Source organism: Spinacia oleracea, chromosome 2 (assembly GCF_020520425.1).
Source record: "Spinacia oleracea cultivar Varoflay chromosome 2, BTI_SOV_V1, whole genome shotgun sequence".
Classification (NCBI taxonomy): Eukaryota; Viridiplantae; Streptophyta; class Magnoliopsida; order Caryophyllales; family Amaranthaceae; genus Spinacia; species Spinacia oleracea.
This window is the reverse complement of record NC_079488.1, coordinates 81,375,884-81,396,891: the sequence shown is the minus strand read 5'-3', so window position 1 is coordinate 81,396,891 and position 21,008 is coordinate 81,375,884. Positions and strand designations below refer to the sequence as shown.

The 21,008-nt window shown below is 35.9% G+C and overlaps 1 long non-coding RNA gene across 1 annotated transcript; it reads right to left on the bottom strand.

The window, feature by feature from the left end:
* Positions 1 to 15,185: 15,185 nt before the first annotated feature.
* On the bottom strand, positions 15,186 to 20,630 carry LOC110792260 (uncharacterized). Its single transcript, XR_008928083.1, has 3 exons — positions 19,544 to 20,630; positions 16,351 to 16,457; positions 15,186 to 16,277 (listed from the first exon to the last, which is right to left on the bottom strand). It is a non-coding gene; the product is annotated as an uncharacterized lncRNA (long non-coding RNA).
* Positions 20,631 to 21,008: the final 378 nt, after the last annotated feature.

Sequence of the window (21,008 nt, the reverse complement as noted above, 5' to 3'; positions counted from 1 at the left end):
GATACCACTGTAAGGTTATGATACATATGACAATTCATAAATCATGCGGAAAAACCATAAACCCAGGAAAACATATTATTTACACATAATCATTTAGCATAGATTAGATGCATACTCTTTGTTGTGTGCCTTCCCTAGCTGCGCCCGAACCGAACAAGAACAAGTCTTTAGGACTCCAAGTGTCGTCCCTCCGTAGATAGTCCACAGCACGTCCGGATCCGCCTTAAGATTGACCAACTAGAATCGCCCTTAAGGTACTATTATTTTCGGCACTTTATAGGCAAATGTGTGACTGAATTTTTCTCTCAAAAACTCACTTTGAATACTTTGAAACTTTTTTTTATAAATTGTGAGCCCTAGCCTCATATTTATAGCGGTATGGAAAGGGAATCGAAATCCTATTCAGATACAAATTAATTAAACCTAGAATCCTACAAGAACTCTAATTTAATTAATTTATCAAATAGAATTAGGAATTTAATCATTAACCGAACTCTGCATGTTTTAGGAAACGTGCACGAACACAAACACTTGCACACACACGCACGGCAGCCACGATGGGCCCCATGCGTGCGCGCGAGCAGCAGCCCACTTAGCGCCCGCGCGCGCTGCGCGCTGCGCGTGCTGTGCGCGCTGTGCGCTGCGCGTGCTGTGCGCGCTGTGCGCGCTGCGCGCTGCGCGCAGCCTGCTGGGCCTGGCGTGGCTGTTTGTGCGGCGCGCTTGGCTTGCTGGGCGATGGCCTGGCTTCGTGCTGGGCCTCGTCCGGCAGGCCTCGTCCGATGCTTATTCGTACGATGCGCTTCCGATTAAATTTTCCGATTCCGGAATTCATTTCCGATACGAACAATATTTAATATTTCCGATTCCGGAATTAATTTCCGTTTCGAACAAATATTTAATATTTCCGTTTCCGGAATTATTTTCCGATTCCGGTAATATTTCCGATTCTGACAATATTTCCGTTTCCGGCAATATTTCCGATTCTGGCAATATTTCCATTTCCGATAATATTTTCCGACACGTACCATGTTTCCGTTTTCGGCAACATCTACGACTTGGATAATATTTATATTTCCGATACGATCCATATTTCCGTTTCCGGCAATATCATCGTTTCCGGAGTATTCATTCCTTGCCTGTGACGATCTTAGCTCCCACTGAAACCAAGATCCGTCGGTTCCGAATATTCATAGATGGAGTATTTAATGCTATTAAATACTTGATCCGTTTACGTACTATTTGTGTGACCCTACGGGTTCAGTCAAGAGTAAGCTGTGGATTAATATCATTAATTCCACTTGAACTGAAGCGGCCTCTAGCTAGGCATTCAGCTCACTTGATCTCACTGAATTATTAACTTGTTAATTAATACTGAACCGCATTTATTAGACTTATCATAGAATGCATACTTGGACCACGGGCATTATTTCCTTCATATAGCCATACTTGCTGTATTTGCAGTCAAGATGTCTAGCGACCATGGTCAAAGTAAAACGACCATATTCCATTCCTAAGTCAAATATTCAAGTTAGTCTAATTAATGATAAGTGCCAGTTATTTGATTAAAATTATATTATGTTATACTTACGTAGAATACTCTCCCCCCTCCCCCTCTTAAAATGATGCTTGGTATGGATTCTTTGCTTTTGAAATAAATTTTTTTGGCTGCAGATTGGATTTTGGGGGTTTGGTGTACTGATTCTGGGGGTTTAGTTTGAACACATTGAGGGTTTATCCTATTTCCAGCATGTTCTTTTAGTCGTATAAGTTTGCCTGGAGTTCTTTCTGTTTTCAGCATGTTTTTTTACAGAACGATTTCTCTAAACCAAATAGATTTAGGATGCGATATATGTCTCGATAAGGGACTAAAATCGAAGCTAATTGCTGAATGGCTTAGGAACTTGAAAAGGGAAGAGAATGCAACTCCTTTAGCCTTTGAATTTCCTGTTTTTGAAACAAATATTAAATATTTCCTGTGCTGGATTTTCGTGTGGCTGCTTTTCTGTGCAGTGGTGTGGCAGTAATGTTTTTTTAATGTGATTCATTGGTGAGGTGAGGTTTTCTGCATTTTTCTGTTGTTAATCTTGAAATTAGAAGGTAGCTGCTTTTTTGAAGTGGGAACTTGAAAAAGTTGAAACCTCTTGTGAAGGTTGAGGACGAAGGTGACACTGGACTTATGAAGCTTACTAATGTTTATAATTAATCTTTTTCTGGAGTTGTGTTAAAAGAACCGAGTCAACGGGTTACTTGAATGAGTAACGTAATGCCAATTCCCTAACCTTCTTTATGTGAAACAGTAGGTGTAATGGATGCTGGTAGTAACCTGAAATTTCACAATATGAGTATATGACCTGGTATTAAAAAAAATAGTGTGGAAAGCCAGAAAGGTGGAGTATAAATCTAGATGTTCTGCATGTGTTCTACATTTGGTTGAGTTGCCTAAAAGATTACTCAGGTCTTTGATAATCTTTGTCCTAAATTCTGTGAATCAAGGCTGTTTTTATCAAGCTGCACATTAGTCAAACGATGTTGGCCCTTCATTTTCCTCACTCGATTTTCTTCATAATTCTAGAACTTTGTAGTTAGTATCATAAATCAGCTTGAATATCTAATTCTTAATGTGAATGTCGAATGACGGTGTCTCTTGTCCCTGAAGGTCCTTTTATTTTAACTTAACAGAAGCTGTAAAATATATCTACAAGACTGCAATTTGTGTTTTCACAGGCCTTCTTAAACTTCAAATAGAGAACATCCCACAAGACTGACTACTGTGACTAGCCTCACTGCTATGATTTATGATCTACCTTCACTCTTTGTCTGCCTCCAGTATTACGTAGTATGTAATTAACTAATCATCTAAAACTTTGCATTCTTCAACATTTTCGTTTGAGAATTAGTTTGACCTTTAAACAGTAGTGAGTGTTAACTACAGAAGCTCAGTTGTACTTCTTCCTCAAAATATTTTCATTTGAGAATTAGTTTGAGCTTTTAACACTTAAGTTTTGAACTGAAATATGGATTTTTTTTAGAAAATACAGACAAGTATTAACACTTGGACACATACCCGTCTTCATGTTGAGTATGCGATCCAAGTAAGAGTATGCAGTTGTCTTGCATTTCTTTGCCTTTGACAACTCTCCTTGGATGCAACCCTTATCTTAGCACATGTGATTAACCACTATCCACTACTATAACAATCATATTTGGGACAAAAGAATCAATTCCTTAACATAAAAGAGCATATTTACTCAATTACTCGTCATTCACAGTCCAATCCCCTCACCACAAAAAAAAAAAGCAGCATTGAGTTGTGCTTTATGAGTAAGAAAGAGTTCTTTTTTAATTTATGCTAATTTGTCCGATAAGCTGACTTTAATATGTTGTAATCTCTGTGTCATTAGATTAGTTTATGCTAATTTTATTGTCTACTTTACCATTCCATCTAATTGAGTTGGTTGTTAATGAATAATGGGTTTGGTTTGTGTTCCATTCAGGATATGTATCTCAGTCCCTTTAATAACGAACCGACAAGGACAACGCACACGGATGGTCACTTATTTTACTACCAATAGCTTCAGTTTCTGATAAGACTCCTTTCTTAATATATCACCGTATAAGGTAATTAAGCATATTCTATCAAAAACTGATGTAAAGCTTACCTACTTATAGCTTCTGATAGATGAACCAATATCATATCTGCAATTTGATTATTCATAATATGTTTTTATTTCAACTTAAAAAGATAAAATATCTATTGGAGTTATATCAGAAAGTACAAAAAGTGCACGAAATGCCTTTGGATTTACCAGAGTGAATTCTCAGAGTTTGAATCTTGTAAAATATTGTCCATATGTACACAAAATTTAATCTCATGAACAAAGTTGCTTTTGAACTTAGTTTGTGATTGGATAGAGATGATTATTATACAAGCTTCCAACCTTATATGATGCAAGGTTCATTTTTAGTGCGGATATTCTAAGTATTTCCTCCCTGAATTCTTCCCATATGAGCTTGGATATCAAATTATATATATATATATATATATATATATATATATATATATATCCAGCATTATCATGAAGAATTCTAGCTTGAATCATTTAGTCTTGTTTGCGTGTTCTTTACTGTCTTAGACCATGATGATATAAGGATTCATTTTAAACTTACTAAATGTTTTATATGCTTAGTTTTAACTTTCCAGGACTCATTCCAATCCATTTATGCACATTTAAGGCTCTTTGTGTCGTTATAGGTCATATTTAGGCTAAAATGACATTTTCGCTCCCAACTATGAACTTAAGAACCTAAGGACTAATTTTAAACTTATTATATGATTATTATGCTTAGTTTTAAGTTTCTAAGACTTATTGTAATCTATTTATGCACACTTAATGCTTGTTTGATCGTTATAGGTCATATTTAGGCTAAAATGAGGCATTTTCGCTCCCAACTTTAAAATAAAGAACCTAAGGACTCATTTTAAACTTATTACATGTTTAATATGCATAATTTAAACTTTCTAAGACTCGTTCCAATTTATTCATGCACCTTTAGGCTTATTGGGTCGTTATAGGTCATATTTAGGCTAAAATGACATTTTTGCTACCAACTTTGAACTAAAGAACCTAATGACTTATTTTAAACCTTTTACATGATTAATTTGCTTAGTTTTAACTTTCTAAAACTTATTCCAATCTATTTATGCACATTTAAGGCGTGTTTGGTCATTATAGGACATATTTAGGCTAAAATGATATTTTCGCTCCCAACTATGAACTAAAGAACCTACAAACTCATTTTAAACCTTTTACATGATTAACATCCTTAATTTTAACTTTCTAAGACTCATTTCAATCAATTTATGCACATTTAAGGCTCATTGGGTCGTTATAAGTCATATTTAGGCTAAAATGAGGCATTTTCGCTCCCAACTTTGAACTAAAGAACCTAATGACTCATTTTAAACTTATTACATGTTTAATATGCATAACCTAAGGCTAGATGAGGTAATTAATTAATTTTCCTTACTCTTGATTCGTATTCTAGACTATTATGAAATTGTCATTAGTTGCTTGAATGTTAAAATGTGATATTTAATTTGCATTTAATCTAATGTTTAATTGAAATTTATGTTTTTGTAAAGGTCTACACTCTGAGGAATGCGTCTTATGCTAGTGAGGAAATTGATGTGGTTCGTGAGCAATGGGCTAAGTTTTTTACCAGCAAGTATTTATTATTGGCCTGAGCGCGCTTGATCGAGTTGGTTTAGTTGTTATAGAACAATCTTTTATATTAAAATGTATGTGTTCGTTGAAATTGGAACATATATTTAAATGTAATACGTGCACTTTGGTTTTGGGATATATAGTATACAAAAACACCAATTATTGTTTTTATATTTGTTATGCAGGGTGCGATGTTCTATTATTGTTGTGACAGGTTTCTATATTTGGTGCAAGACACTATAGGTATCCCTAAACAAAACTAAATTTTTCCCGCCAAAAGTGCTTTGTTGCAGCGTACATATATAAGTGTACGCTGCAACAAGGGTGTAAAATTTGGCAAAAAACCACACTTGTTGCAGCGTACAAATAGATGTTCCCTGCAACAAGTTGGGTCTTTTGCAGCGTACACCAATTTGTACGTTGCAACAAGTCAAAATTTTGGCCAAATTTTGGCACTTGTTGCAGCGTACACCAATTTGTACGCTGCAACAAGTCAAAATTTTGGCCAAATTTTGGCACTTATTGCAGCGTACATGCATATGTACGCTGCAAAAAAGCACTTTTTGCAGCGAACATTGTACGCTGCAACAAGTTCAGACTTGTTGCAGGCCCCCCAGTTGCAGCATACGATGTACGCTGCAACAGGGGTCTAAAAGCCCGCTGCAATAAGGGTTTTTTCTACTAGTGAATTCAAGTATTAAATTGTATGGGATAACGTATAGGTGATGTTTCAAACTTAAAGTAGAGTATACTAATTGCAGGTCGAGTTATAGAATGGCCAACAACAATGATCTAGCCGTTGCTATTCGCCTCGTGGCGGAAAAGCTGATCCATGGAGAACTGAGCGTCCCGATTATATTGGGGACATATTTAAGAGACTAACCAAAGTTGGGCAAGCTGATCCTACATATTTTTTTTAGAGAACTGGGTTAGAGAGTTTGAGAAACTGTTTGGGGCTGTGAACTGTCTTGAGAACATGAGAGTGGGTCAATTGTACTGTACTTGGAAGATGAAGCTGATTTATGGTGGAGAGAAAATGGGGCTAGACTTAGCGCTGTTGAGGGCTTCAATTGGGATTCGTTTGTTACTGCCTTAAGGAAAAAGTTTTATCCTCCTTTTATGAGAAAGTAAAAGGCACAAGAATTCATAAACCTTAGGATGTGAAGTATGACTATTGCCGATTACTATAGCAAATTTATAGCACTGTCGAGGTTTGCACCTGAGGTTGTAGCCACAGAGGAGTTAAAAGTTCAGAGGTTTGAGCAAGGTTTGACTGATTAGATCCAATTAGGATTAGGTGGGAAAACTTTACATCGTTGGATATTGTGTATGGGAAAGCTGCTAATATTTATGGTTTGAAGTCTAGAAGAGACAAGAAAAACGTTGTTAAGGAGAAAGATAAGAGTATGGAATTATGCATCAATTTTAGGAAGCTAAACACCATCAAGAACAAGTATCCTTTGCCTAGGATAGATGACCTATTTGACCAATTGAATGGCGAGAGTGCGTTCTCGACAATTGATTTGGGTTCGAAGTATCACCAATTGAGAATAGCTGATAAGAGCCTAAGACCTCATTAGGACTCATTATTGTCATTATGGGTTTAGAATAATGTCTTTTGGTTTAACCAATGCACCTGCCATAATTATGGATTTGATGAATAAGATTTTTCCACGAATTCCGAATTAAGTTCGTTATTATGTTATTGATGATATCCTGATCTACTCAAAGAGTGAAAAAGATAATTATGAACACTTGAGGGTTATTTTGGAGATGCTTAGAAAGAATTTATTTTTATGTGAATGAAGTATACAAATCTTGAAGTCATGCGTGTATAAGTGACACCGACGGAAAAGTGAAGGACTAAATTGATTGAAAATTTCGTTACGTAAGGGAATAAATTTAAGAGAAGATTTGAGTGGTCCAGGATCGTTTAAAATCATTTGTTGTCTTGAAAAGATGGGAATGTATGAATTGGTGAAAGTGCTAAGAGTTAAGCCCAAGAGTTATACATCCATTAAAGGCGTAATGAGGTTCACTAGAAAGGGAAAGCTGAGTAGAAGGAGTTTCTGTAGATCCTACTAAGAATCAAGATGTGAGTGAGTGACATACTCCAAAGGAACGTGTCCAATATCTAAAGTTTTCTAGGCCTAGATACCATTATAGGAGGGTTGTGAGAGATTTCAGGAAAATAGCAAGACCAATGACCAATCTTGATGAAAAAGGAGTCAAAATTCGTTGAAGTGGAAATATCCAAAGTTATTCCCTGAGATGAGTTACGAGGGCGTAACTCGTTTTCATTAAGGGGGTAGAATGTGATAGAAATTCGCGCTTTTTACCTATTTTTATAGCAATTTTATGCATTTTATGCTTATTTTTAGCAACTTTTACATGTTGATACAAGTAAATAGAATCTCCGCATAAGAAAATGTGTTCTTGAATATTACAAGTAACTCTTAGTTGGCAAAAGAGTGCACAAGAGTGGCACAAAGTACTTCTACAATAAGAATAAGTTGAAAAGTTTGGAAAGATATGTGGGAAATTTCGTGTCAAGTTTCGGGACGAAACTTCTTTTAAGAGGGGTAGATTGTAATCCCCCGTAAATTTATAATTTTTTTAATATATTTTAACGTATATTATTTATATTTAAATAGAATTTTTGAATTTTAGTAATAAATATATTATTAACGTATATTTATTTTATTTTAATTACGTTCTAAATAGTTAACGATTTATGAAATCAAAATAGTTTTGAATTTTACTTTGAAAAGAATTCGAATTCAGAAAACAGTCTGAATCGGTTTTTGATTCATACACTCAAACCAAAATCCTAATTCTAGCCCAATTAAAATACCCAAGCCCAAATAAACCCCTAAATCCAAAAGTTTACTCACAACTCACTTATTTCTCTTTTACGTAAAACACAGCCCTAACTTTTCTTTTTCTTCTCTCGCAAGACACCAGCCACCTGCTCCGTAGCCGCCACCGTCGACGGCCAGCCACCTCACCGTGTCGCTGCCGCCGACCATCCAGCACCAACCGACCGCCGGTCCTCCCCTTCCCCGGTAACTCCTCCTTCTTCCTTCTCTTCCCTTTTTGTTTCGTGCTTTCTTTCATTTTTCTCTCCTCCTTAATAGTTGGTTTCGTTTTCTCGCACAGCCACCGCAGTCGCGGCACCACCGCTTCACTGCCGCCTGGTTCCTCCGTCGTTGCCCTGCCGCTGTCGAGCCTCACCTTTTGTTTCTCCCTCTCGTTCGTCCCTTCTCTTTTCCCCCTTTGCTTGCTGCTCGGTGTGAAGGGGTCGAAAAAGCGCGAGGCTAATGCGTGACCTCGTCCCTCGTGGGTGTGACGATTCTTTTTATTCAATCAAGTGTAATTGGATTTCCTGTGAGTTTACACCCAACTGACTAGTAATATAGGAGTCGCCATTCAGTTTTTAACGACAATGAGAAAAACTGACAAAACCCGGTTATCGTGACATAAAGGGAGTGCAATTATGTTTGACCACGACGGTCGTAGGTTCCCTTGTGATCCCTGGTGTGGGGATCTCTCAACATACACCCGCAAGGTAGAGATTGAGGGTTCGGGGGACTGTAACTACCGAGAGGAGTACTTCGCTCGTCGATAACTCCAGAGGCAGGATATCCTTACTAGCTCAGCATAAATAATTGAAGGGACATGCGTTAACTATTAAACTAATCTGAGTTGATTTTAGCAATATGCAACATATAATACTAATTCGATCGTGATTATCTGATTTAAATAGCATTAAGGGACCTAGCATGATAATCCGGTTTCCCAAAAATATTATATTTGTTAGGCGTGATAGAACAATCAGATTTAGTTAGTTTAACAGTTCATAAAAAGGGCGAGGAAAGCAGTTAAATCATCGAAAAGGGACACATTACGACGCACCCTTGAGAGGTGCGTCACGGTTCTCAGAAAACTAACCACTTTGACTTTGCTATTTCTCCTTTTTATTTAACCAATCTCAATTATGGGACAGGATACGTTCTGTTCGATTTATGGATCGATTGCGACAGAACGCGTGAACAATTTCGCAGCGAGAGGCTTAGGCTAAGGGTTGGAGTCAATACTCAGAATATAATTGTGTGTTGTTGTGTGTTCTTTCACGTCGAATTTAGGGGCCTATTTATAGGGAAGAGTTCGTGGAAAGATAGAATTGCAGAGTTCTAATCCACAAAGAATTAGGAAAAAACACGTACCCAGGTATTTTTAGCGCCCAGGCCTGGGCGCCGAAGATTTCGGCGCCCAGAGCCAGGCGTTGAAAATAGGGTCTGGGCTGTTTTCTTTAGTCAGATTCGGATTCCTGAAATCCGTAGAGTTTGAGATTAATTCGAGTCTTTTAGCGCGTATCAATTTTGTGACGGAATGCATCCGGGCCCGTTACGAACTCTAGGCTCGTTAGGATTTCAATTAATACGTAACTCTTATTTCCAAATCATATTAGGAATAGGATTCTCGCAGTTTTCTATCTCATTTAGGATTTATGTTGGAATGCAACACCTAATTTTGACAGGTTTCTATCTTTTATGATTTGCCACTTTTAGAAGCTACCTTTTACGGCAGTTACTATTTTTAGCAGGTTTCCATAAATAGAAGGTTTCGGGTGAAATGAAATGGGGAATCGAGATTCGTTTATTTTATAGGAGATGCGTTGTCAAGTGGAGATTCACGTCTTCATCATCGAACCTTTCCCTTGCGGGAACAGGGACAAAAGTAGGTGTCTACACTCGGTTCTCCTTTCGCAAGCAACATTGCAGTCGTTCGCGAGCCTCCTCGTCGCCGCGTAGCACCACCTTCGTCAACCAGCCATCAGCCGCCGCCCAGCCATCTCCTCTCCTCCTTGATTTCGGTTGTTCCCTAAACCTAAGTTAATTAACGAATTTAATTAAGTTTTAATAATTTAAATTATGTTCTTGAATTAAATTTATAATCTTTATGGTTTGAATATGATTTTCAGATTTGGTGTTGATATTATAAACTAATTATTTTCAGTTTGGTTGATTAAAATATAAGTTAGGGTTTAATCATGTTTTATTAATTCGAATTATGTTTTCTTGAATTAAAGTTATAGTTTTATGATTTAGATTATAGATTTCAGATTATACGAATTATATAATAAAGTTACTAATTTTCAGATTATATTATATTGGTTAAATTAGTGCCTTTAAGTAGTAAAGTGTGACTTTTGAGGTTTTAATGGCTTTAAATCATAATAGAACGATTATATATTATTAAAGTTATTATTATTTTTTTATGATTTTAAAGATGTTGAATATATTTTGAGCAAGCTTTTAATTATTTTAGATTGCTGGAAATTTAAAAAGGAAAGTTTATTGGAGTTTAAGATTTGGGATCCTTAATATAATAATTATTATGCTTGGAGGTTAATTAGTTAAGTTTCGATATTGAAGAATGTTCTAAATATGTTTATGATGTATTTAGAATGCTTTATGATAGTCGTGAATGATTAGGAATTGATTGGGATTATTTGTTGGTTGTTTTAGGCGGAGAATCCTCTTTAGGCGACTTTTGAAAGTGTTAAAGTGGCCTATCAGTTTGTTTACACAAGGTACGTACATACCTGTGTGCTTGGAATGTGTGTTATCTGTTGAAACCAAGTTGAGATTTATTGATGAACCTGATTATGTCGGAATTTCATGTTTAATATTGTTGGATGGACATGTTGAACATATGTATTTCGTTACAAGGATTATAACATGTTAGTAGATGATTGATGCAAACATGTTTGCTTGGGAACACTAGATTACTTTGTATATATTGATTCAGATCAGTTGATTGTTGTTCCCTTTTAGCTTTTCACTACTTTATTAGGGCCGAGGACCTTGTTTAGTAAGTTGAAACCTTATACCCATATAGAGGGGTTAATCAGTATTAAAGGAAAGGTTGGATTTAATTGGAATGAGTCTTGTTTGATACCTTTGTGATCACTTACTTAATTCCAAGATAAAAACAGTTGTGAATAAATGTGGATTGTATGCCTTATGTGATTGCTGAGTCATAACAGGGTTTCAATTTGTAAATCATGTAAAGTGAAACTGAGTAGCAATAGCTTTAGACTGTGCACGTCTAAAGTGACGGACAAACAGGAGTTGGGGTTCATGGTGGTAGCCAATGGCCTTTAATTCGGACCGGATTGATCACCGTGTCCTATTTTTATTCAAACGTTCCTCGATATCGCAGGTCACTGAGGTTACGGAGTCGCGCCCGTACCTCGTCTTCCTTAGTGAAGCCTCTAGCTAGAAAACTCGGTCCATTGTCTATTTCAACTAAAATAATATTATTGTTATAAGTCTAGCCTAGTCTAGTCAAGTATGGTCGTCAAATTATCATGTTTGTCTGCCCTTATTTATGTTCATTAGTATCATGTTAGGATGATTCGTTTGGTAGTATCATGTTAGGATTATTATTGCTTTTAGTATGTAGTACTCAGCTTTGCTGATTACGTGCTTTGTTTGTGTGTGTTGATCATGGCTATGCCTTATTGATCCTGTGATGACCCAACTTTGGTGAGCAGTCTCTAAGGATCAATAAGCGTTGCCCATCTACAGGTTTGAAGATGATGCATCATTGGGATCGGGATTAGAGAGCTTGTAGTTATATTTGTTTTATTAAGTGATTTGGTTTGTTAACTTAGATTTGAAAGTTGTCGTACTATTCGTATTTCCTTATTTCCGTTAATTGGTTTTGGACTTAATATGTAATCGATTATTTATGAACCTAAAAGTTAGTTTTATGTTTTCCGCTGCAAAATTCTGAATAAGCCGTACGTTTTCACACGGGCGATAATGCCTTGATAATTCTCTATAGTTATATTTATAAAAGGGTTGTTTTAGAAAAATGGAATTGTCGGGGTGTTACACCTAACACATTGTGAGTATCATCAGGGAAAAGGACATCTTATCCAAAACTGTTGACACCTAAAGAATGCAATACAAGATCTAATTGAGGACGGGGTCTTGACCCTTCTCATGTAAGATATGAAGTTGAGAGCATTACACTCCCATTAAGATTAAACATTCACTTTCAGTGTTTAAAAAAGTTATTTCTCAAAAAATTTCTTTGGTTCAAAGCAACATTTTGGATAACTATGGCACACTTACCCTCTACCATATCAAACATTCCACCACTAGAATGTTCAGAATAACGGGCTCATGAAACACGAAGCTACAAACTAGACTGTTGGATGACACTGAGGACTGAAGATTATCCAAAGCTTGAAGATGTAGACTCAAGTTCAAAGAAGATCAGACCTAAAATCTAGCACTGCAAACTAATTCTATATCATTCTCCCTTCCATTTCGTTCCTAAAATATAATAAGAAGTTAAATTGTTGTCAAGCTTTATTTCCGTGTACTTTTATTCAAGATAAAAAAGAAGTTCTCTTTAAAATACATCCTTAGTTGTCTTACCATAACAGTTTTAAAAGCAATGAACAAACAAAAAGGCAAATTATTCGATGCACGAAACAAATGGCAAAACTTATTCCGCATTTTACATAAAAGAGTTCGCAATTAATCACTCACCTGGGCCAACATAGCCCATTAACTTCAAAAAAAGAGGATCCATCTCATGTCCAACAACTGGAGGCTCAATTAGTCCACATTAACGATTTCTGAAAGATATAATCCACCAACAGAAGCCGCAACTTGCAACCTTTAAAAAATGACCTTTCCCTTGACCATGAAACAATGAACCACTTTATTGTTAGCTATGTTGAACCTCGTCTAAAGGAGCCTTTTTTATTTAACCCACACTAATCCAAACCTGGGGATGGGAATGCAATATGACAATAGTACGGAGCAGAATATTCATACCTAGAAAAAGAAACTAATCAAGTAAAAGAGGACTACACACCAAGGACCATTCCTAAAAGAAAGAATCCAAGAATGTTGTGAAGTAATCGGTCAAGTAAAAATCCTGGAACTAAAATGTGAAGAATCAACAATGATGAAGTTCTGCAAGATCAGACAAGGTCAAACACCAAGTCCATTTGTCAAACTACTATGAGTATAATGGGAAATTTTGAGCCTAATCCGTTTTTCCACCCTAAGCTTAACCACGTTACAACCCCGGAAACGCCCTCCTTGAGGTGAAAAAATAAACATATATCTTTCATAAATAGTCAAAAAAAAAAAGCAAATCCCCACTCGGGAAAACCTAAAAACCGAGAACAATCACTCGACAGTAAAAAGTTAATCAGCTTTGCAAAATTAACTAGAAAAGAAAACGTAAAATAAATTGAATCATGTGAAAACCTCACATACCAACCGCTTGGCGCTAGAAATTACTAGTGCTTGCCATGTGAGTGCTAGAAAATTATAGCGCGGGCAAGATGTGCGCTGGATTTTCCAACGCATGTGCTTAAGTGTTCGGAATTTTGCTGCACTTTTGCAAAAAAATTCGAACACTTGGGGGGTACATCCGTTCACAATCCGATTATTTTTATGCAATTTCGCACAAATCAAGGTGAATTTATAATAAAAGAATGAATCTAAATCAAAAACCAGAACTATGTAATGTCTGATTCCAACCTGGATACGTATACAACCCCTAAAGGTGCGACTACTTTAGTCCGAATTCATTATGGTAATCTATTCTGAGAAAAATGAACTCAGCCCACTCCGGCTAAAAGTGACTAAAATATGAAACCATAACATTCAACTCAACTCATTATATGCAAAAGTTCTAAAAGTCTTGTTAATTAGGCACATGACTCTATTATCAACCTAACTACTTTGCCAAAAATAGAAGCCACTTACCTCTTTAGGCATAACTTCCAAAAGGGAAGCATCGACTTCCTTAATAAATTGTTTCCTACTTCGAATACATAAATAATTTTCTTAAATAAAAGACGCATCTACGTCTTCTTAAACATTGTTAAAAACTAAGTAAGACAATCAAGCATTCACCATAAACAACAATGGGTAGTTCTTACTATGCTTACCATCCATTAACATCTCTTCATCCAAGAATGTCTTTCACCTTCTTGAACTTTGAGCATCTGATATTTCTTACAAGTAACCTGCAAGTACTACAGCCACCAACCCAAGCAAAGCTTCCATAAAAATAAAAAAGAGACTGTTTGATCTTAGGCACATACTGAACTATGTGACCGCATTGTCAAATGACTTCCTTGAACATTCTCGAATGTACTTTTAAATAAGGACCCTACTTCTTCCTTCTGTTTTCAAAATATTTTCAAAAACTAGTTGGATATGTCCTCTATCTTAGTCCGTCCGTTCATTTCCTTGTTAAGCAATCGAGTTTGGGTGCATCTTCCCATGTCTAATTCAAAAGAGGCAAAACCTTTCCTATGCTTTATACCAGGGGCTAGCTTAGACGACATGTCCATTCTCTTCCTTGACAACTAATCGAACATACTAGACCTTTCCGATACGAGTAATTTGGAATTAAATCCGCAAGTTTTAACTAATACTCCCTCCGTCTCTTAATACTCGCACCGCTTTCCTTTTCAGGTCGCCCCTTAATATTTGCACAGCTTCTATAAGTGGAAATTTATACCAATATTGTATTATTTCTCACACTTACCTACTAACCCAACTACACCCCTACTCCTTACAAAAAAATCATTTAAAAATTCACACCCCCCACTCACCACTCCCCACCCTTTACACAATTCCCACTAACTGTAGTAAAAAAATACCCCACTATCAACCAACACCCATTAAATTAATAAGTCAATTCAAATGTCTTAAACCTCGCACATGTCGAACCAGTGCGAGTATTAAGGGACGGAGGGAGTATCTTTCTACAGACTTAAATCCACTAAATCTGCAAAAAAGACGTTGACCCTAAAACTCAAAATGAGTCATTTCTTTTTATGCGTTTTCTTTTTAAGGGTAAGTAGGAATACCTCCGCCTAAAAATGACCTATTTTTTGCAAAATTGTGATTCGGTGCAACTCAGGCAAATTAAAAATGCAAGTACGAAAAAGTAATATTGAATACGTACAAGTCTGACGAAAATACGAACACAAAATACATAAAGTACAACTACATATCTAAATATATGTACATGGTCTAATAAAACATCTATCGGGCATCATGTCCCCTCAAAATCCCGGAGGTCGTACACTACCCCAAAAGAGACCATCCTCGGCCTGTAGATCACCCGAACTAGCATCCTGCGCTGCCTGAGATCCGCTAAACATATCATTGCTCGTAAAATGGTATGATAGAGGTGGTCCCCAGCTCTAAGATTGTCCACCCGTCCAGATCGACGGCTGCGATAGCAACATCGGCATATATCCCGCAACGTAAGGTTGCTGAAAGGAGGCACAGTCCAACCAAGCTCAGAAGTAGCAAGCAACAGTGGGTGCCAACCCGTCTAAGGCACTCGAACCTAGCTAGGGGTGAAAGTTTGGTAGCAAAAAACCGAAAACCAAACCGAACCGAACCGAATAAGAAATTCGGTTCGGTTTTTTTATCTATTCGGTTCAGTTTGGACTGAGGTTTTAAAAAAAATTGGTTTTATGGTTTGGATTGGATTGAAAAGTCTGAAACCGAATAAACCGAACTAAAACCGAATAAACCGAACTAAAACCGAATAAACCGAACTTGGCTAAAAAGTATAATAAGGGTCCAAAAATTGGCTAAAAACAAGTATAATATAGGCCCAAAAACAGGTCCAAATGAAAGGCCCATGAAAATTCGGTTCTGCGGTTTGGATTGGACTGAAAATTAAAAATACGGTTTGGTTTGATTTGGATTAAAAGGTTATTTGGTTTGGATTCGGTTTCAAAAAATGAAAACCGAATTAGTTCGGTTTGGATTCGGTTTGGGCCTTAATCCAAACCGAAAACCGAACTTTCACCCCTACTCGAACCTCATGTTGACCCGCACAACTCCTCCTAGGCTCCACCGGCTGCTGCGGAGGCCTCTGAATTGTCCCCACATCGGACGTACACGGCCCGCCCTCAAAAGAATCCCGGTCTCTCCGAGGAGTTTGTGTCGGCTCCTGTACCCGAGACTGTCACGCTCCAGTCTACAAAACATAAAAAAGCTAGTCAGCATACATACAGTTACTGAAAGCTAAAACTAAGGCTCAGGCACACTACCTGAGTCGAGCTCGGGCTACGACAAGAGAAAGCTGTATGAGTCTTGGTCAAGGAAGACTTCAACTTATTGATTACCTTGACCATAGCTCGGTCGTCTAATACGACACCTACAAAATAAAAACGACAAGTAGCAATTACTACTCGTTCTTCGAACATACCTTGCACTAAACAAGCATGCTTCAAACTATTCATGAACTATTCGTAGCCAAATGACCTCTATGAAGGAGGCATATTTGCCGAATAATTAGAGCCACGTACACGTAGGAAATCTAATGGTTTCAGCCAATAAAAAAATAAGATTTTAATTTATTTTTGAATTAAAAAAAAATTGAGTGCCACGTAGATATTTTAATTAATTAAGTACTAATATATACAATTTCATCCAAAATCAAAATATTTAATACTTAAAAAATAAATCTAAAATCAAATTCATCTAAAACCAAACACTAATCTAAAATAAAATTCAATCCAAAATCAAACACTAATCCGATATTAGAGTGCCACGTGGGAAATCTAATGGTTCCAACCAATGAAAGATAAGTTTTCCAAATTATTTTTGAATTAGTGCCGCGTAGATAAATAATTAGGCGCCAGTAGATATTTTTATTAATTAATTATTAATATTACGCATATACAATTTCATTCGAAGTCAAACATTCTAATAAAATTAAATCTAAAATGAAATTTAATCCAAAATCAAAACTAATCTAGTCTCAGCCACCCCTTAAGATGAGAACTGAGAACTAATCTCAGTCGTCGATCAATTGAATCTAATGGATGTAAAGCTACCCGAAATTTTGAAATTAGTAAGGGTAAAATGGTAATTGACCTGCGTTGAATGACCTCCCCCAACTCCTTAATTTTCAGAATTTCTTTCTCTCTCTTCCTCCCTCCTCCCCTGCGAATTCTCTCTCTTTCAATCTCTTCCTCCTCCTTTCTCATAACTTTTTCTTCTAAATTCATATTCCCCTTTTTAATTTTTTTTTTCGAACAAGTGAAATTAGGGTTTTTAGTTCTTATTCGTTTGTTGATGTTGTGTTTACTTTTTCTGATGTTGTGTTTACTTTTTGTCGATGTTGTGTTTACTTTACATTATTTTTTGTTTACTTTTATCCGATGTTGTGTTTACTTTTTCTAATCTTGTGTTTACTTTTTCTGATCTTGTGTTTACTTTATGTCGATATTGTGTTTACTTTTGATTATATTGTATTTACTACTCAATGTTGTGTTTACTTTTTTTGATCTTGTGTTTACTTTCTGTTAATGTTGCGTTTGCTTTTGATTATATTGTGTTTACTTTTACTCGATGTTGTGTTTACCTTTTCCGATCTTGTGTTTACTTTTTCCGATCTTGTGTTTACTTTCTGTCATATTGTGTTTACTTTTCTTGATCTTATGTTTACTTTTTGTCCGTTTTGTTTTAATCCAACAACTATCAGAGGTTCTCATTACAAGGGAGGTTCTCATCTTAAGGGAGGTTCTCACCAGAACCTGGTCATATATATATATATATATATATATATATATATATATATATATATATATATATATATATATATATATATATATATATATATATATATATATATATATATATATATATATATATATATATATATATATATATATATATATATATATATATATATATAAGATGAGAACCTCCCTTATAATGAGAACCTCTGATAGTATATATATATAGGACCAGGTTCTGGTGAGAAACTCCCTTAAGATGAGAACCCCCTTATAATGAGAACCTCGATCTGATAGTTGTTGGATTAAAACAAAACAGACGGAAAGTAAACATAAGATCAAGAAAAGTAAACACAATATCGACAGAAAGTAAACACAACATCGGAAAAAGTAAACACAACATCGAGTAAAAGTAAACACAATATAATCAAAAGCAAACGCAACATTGACAGAAAAGTAAACACAACATCGAGTAGAAGTAGACACAATATAATCAAAAGTAAACACAATATAATCAAAAGTAAACACAATATCGACATAAAGTAAACACAAGATCAGAAAAAGTAAACACAAGATTAGAAAAAGTAAACACATTATCGGATAAAAGTAAACACGATATAATCAAAAGTAAACACAACATTGGCGAAGGTAAACACAAGATCAGAAAAAGTAAACACAACATCAACACACAAATAAGAACTAGAAAACCTCATTTAACTTGTTTGAAAATAAAAATTAAAAGGGGAATCACCTGAGGACACAAAAGAAATCGAAAAACAAAACCCAGAATCGAAGGCAGAACAAAGATGTTCAATATAGTTGAAGTTAGAAGAAGAGAATATGAGAAAGGAGGAGGAGGAGGTTGAGAGAGAGAGAGAGAGAGAGAAGGAAGAGAGAGAAAGAAATTCTGAAAATTATGGGAGTGGGAGAGGTCATTCAGAGCTGTAAAATTACATAATTGCCCTTAATGAAGTCCTTTGGTCGGGTAGATTGTAGGTTGTTAGATTGATTTGATCAACGGTTGAGATTAGTTCTCAGTTCTCATCTTAAGGGGTGGTTCTCACCAGATCCTAATTATATATATATATATATATATATATATATATATATATATATATATATATATATATATATATATATATATATATATATATATATATCGGAGTATGTATATATGAGTTGGTATACATAAGATTTTTATTTAAACTTAACAATTTAATAGAATTCGTGCATTGCACGGGCTAATGTCTAGTCATGAATATAAAAAAAAACATATGCCAAGCATTGTAACACAAAGCCCATCCCGTAGTCATGTCTAAGGCTTGAGGGAAGCACTTCAAAACTGCTCCAAACGACGATTTTATCGCAAATTTTTTCGATGTTAATGTTGTACATATGATCCTAGTGTTCAGTTGCATAAAATGAACTTTAATTTGCTAATCTCTCATCTCAGGTCTAAGCAAGATTAATTACTTAGAACTTTGAAGTTGCTCCAAACTAATAGGGAAATAAAACATCGCGAGTTTATGAAAACTCCGATCATCCTGCTGTAGCGAACATGCATGATAATCGATCACTCTACACATGTCCAGAGTAACAATAATATGGAGTAACAATAACAACCACAGCAAAACCTTCCAGAACCTGCTTGCTCATGATAACTAAAGAGTAGCCTACCTAGATATGGAAAAAAAAAAAGGAAGAAACAATCAGAAGTTACCTTGGATGGCTGGATGTTGTATGATTGATAGGCTTCTCCCCGTACGGAAGGTAGAGCAAAACCTTGCAGGCTGATACACATAAAATGGCAGGGAAAGAAGCAAAAGTTGTTTAACTTTCAACCAAGCAAGATTTCCATTTCTGGAAAGTGAAATTATGTACCTACTATATTGCAGAAATAGAAGATCCAACAGATATGCAACTTTATTAACAGATCATGCTCAGACAGTGTGATATTAGCGAGATCATATCTTTACAATTCTAACAGAAAAAGGGTATCCATAAAATAAGTCAGAGAACATTGATACAGCTAGCAAAGAGTGATACTGGTGCGGCTCAATCTGAGATCATATCTTTACAATTGATACAGTTAGCAGAGAGTGATATTGGCGCGGCTCAATCTGAGATCGTATCTTACAATAATAATTCCAGTACCTCTAATAAGATCCGTCTTCGGATTGAACCTCACCAATATCGCTTCCTTTTTTCTGCCTCCTCACCCCAAACTAGCTTTATTCAGTTCAAAATAATCATCATGTTCAAACATTCTGTAATAATGAGTCCAAACTACAAGCTGACTAAAAAGGTTGGGACACAAAGAAAAAAGAAATTTAAGTTGGGGCCTTTTGAAAAGGAAATAAATTGAAGAAACTTGGTCCCATACACCCCCACTTTTAAATATAATGATTGTGAAGCTTTTGGTATGAAGTCGCTAAAGCGTGACCAGAATAGGGAGAAGCTTCTCTCGCAGCATATATATAGAAATTAGGTGGAGTAGTTGGTAATGGAGATCAAATCAACAACAATCATCATCATTATTGAAAGGGTAATGGAATCGAACACGCGATAAAATGAAAACATCGAAAAGCTTAAAGATATTCCCATCCATACCAGAAAAAAACAACCCAAGACAAAAATTTGGTATGACATGAAATGTGATTTATATGGTCCTAGAATGCAAGATAGAGACCTTATTCATACATACATAAATCTAAACAGGCGAATTAGTATAATACGAGGATAAACAACCATAATTAGCTCATGTTATGCAACATAATTAAGTAGCATTAGTAGAACCGAACTAAATTAACAAGGAGTTAATGTTATATATCGTGGTAGTAAAAGAGAGGTGAGAGATTAGAGGGAAGAGGGAAGGAGGAGAAAGTATATAAGAGAGTAGGGTTTTGCGGTTTTGGCCTCGGGATGACAAGGGGAAGAAGACTGAAGAAGGTGAGTGGAATGATGTGAAGAGGGAGCAAAGCTTACTTTAGGGTTTGTCATGCTTGATTTACACTCAAATAAAAATTACTTTTTTTTAATTTATTTTTTGCAAATTTTGATCTCTTTCCGCATGCCTGCCTTACTGAAAATATTCTCTAACCAAAACAAAAACAAAAAAAAAAATGACCCCTCCATCTTTCATTATTTTGACATGCTTTTAGTTCATGCTTTGTTCTTGGGCAATC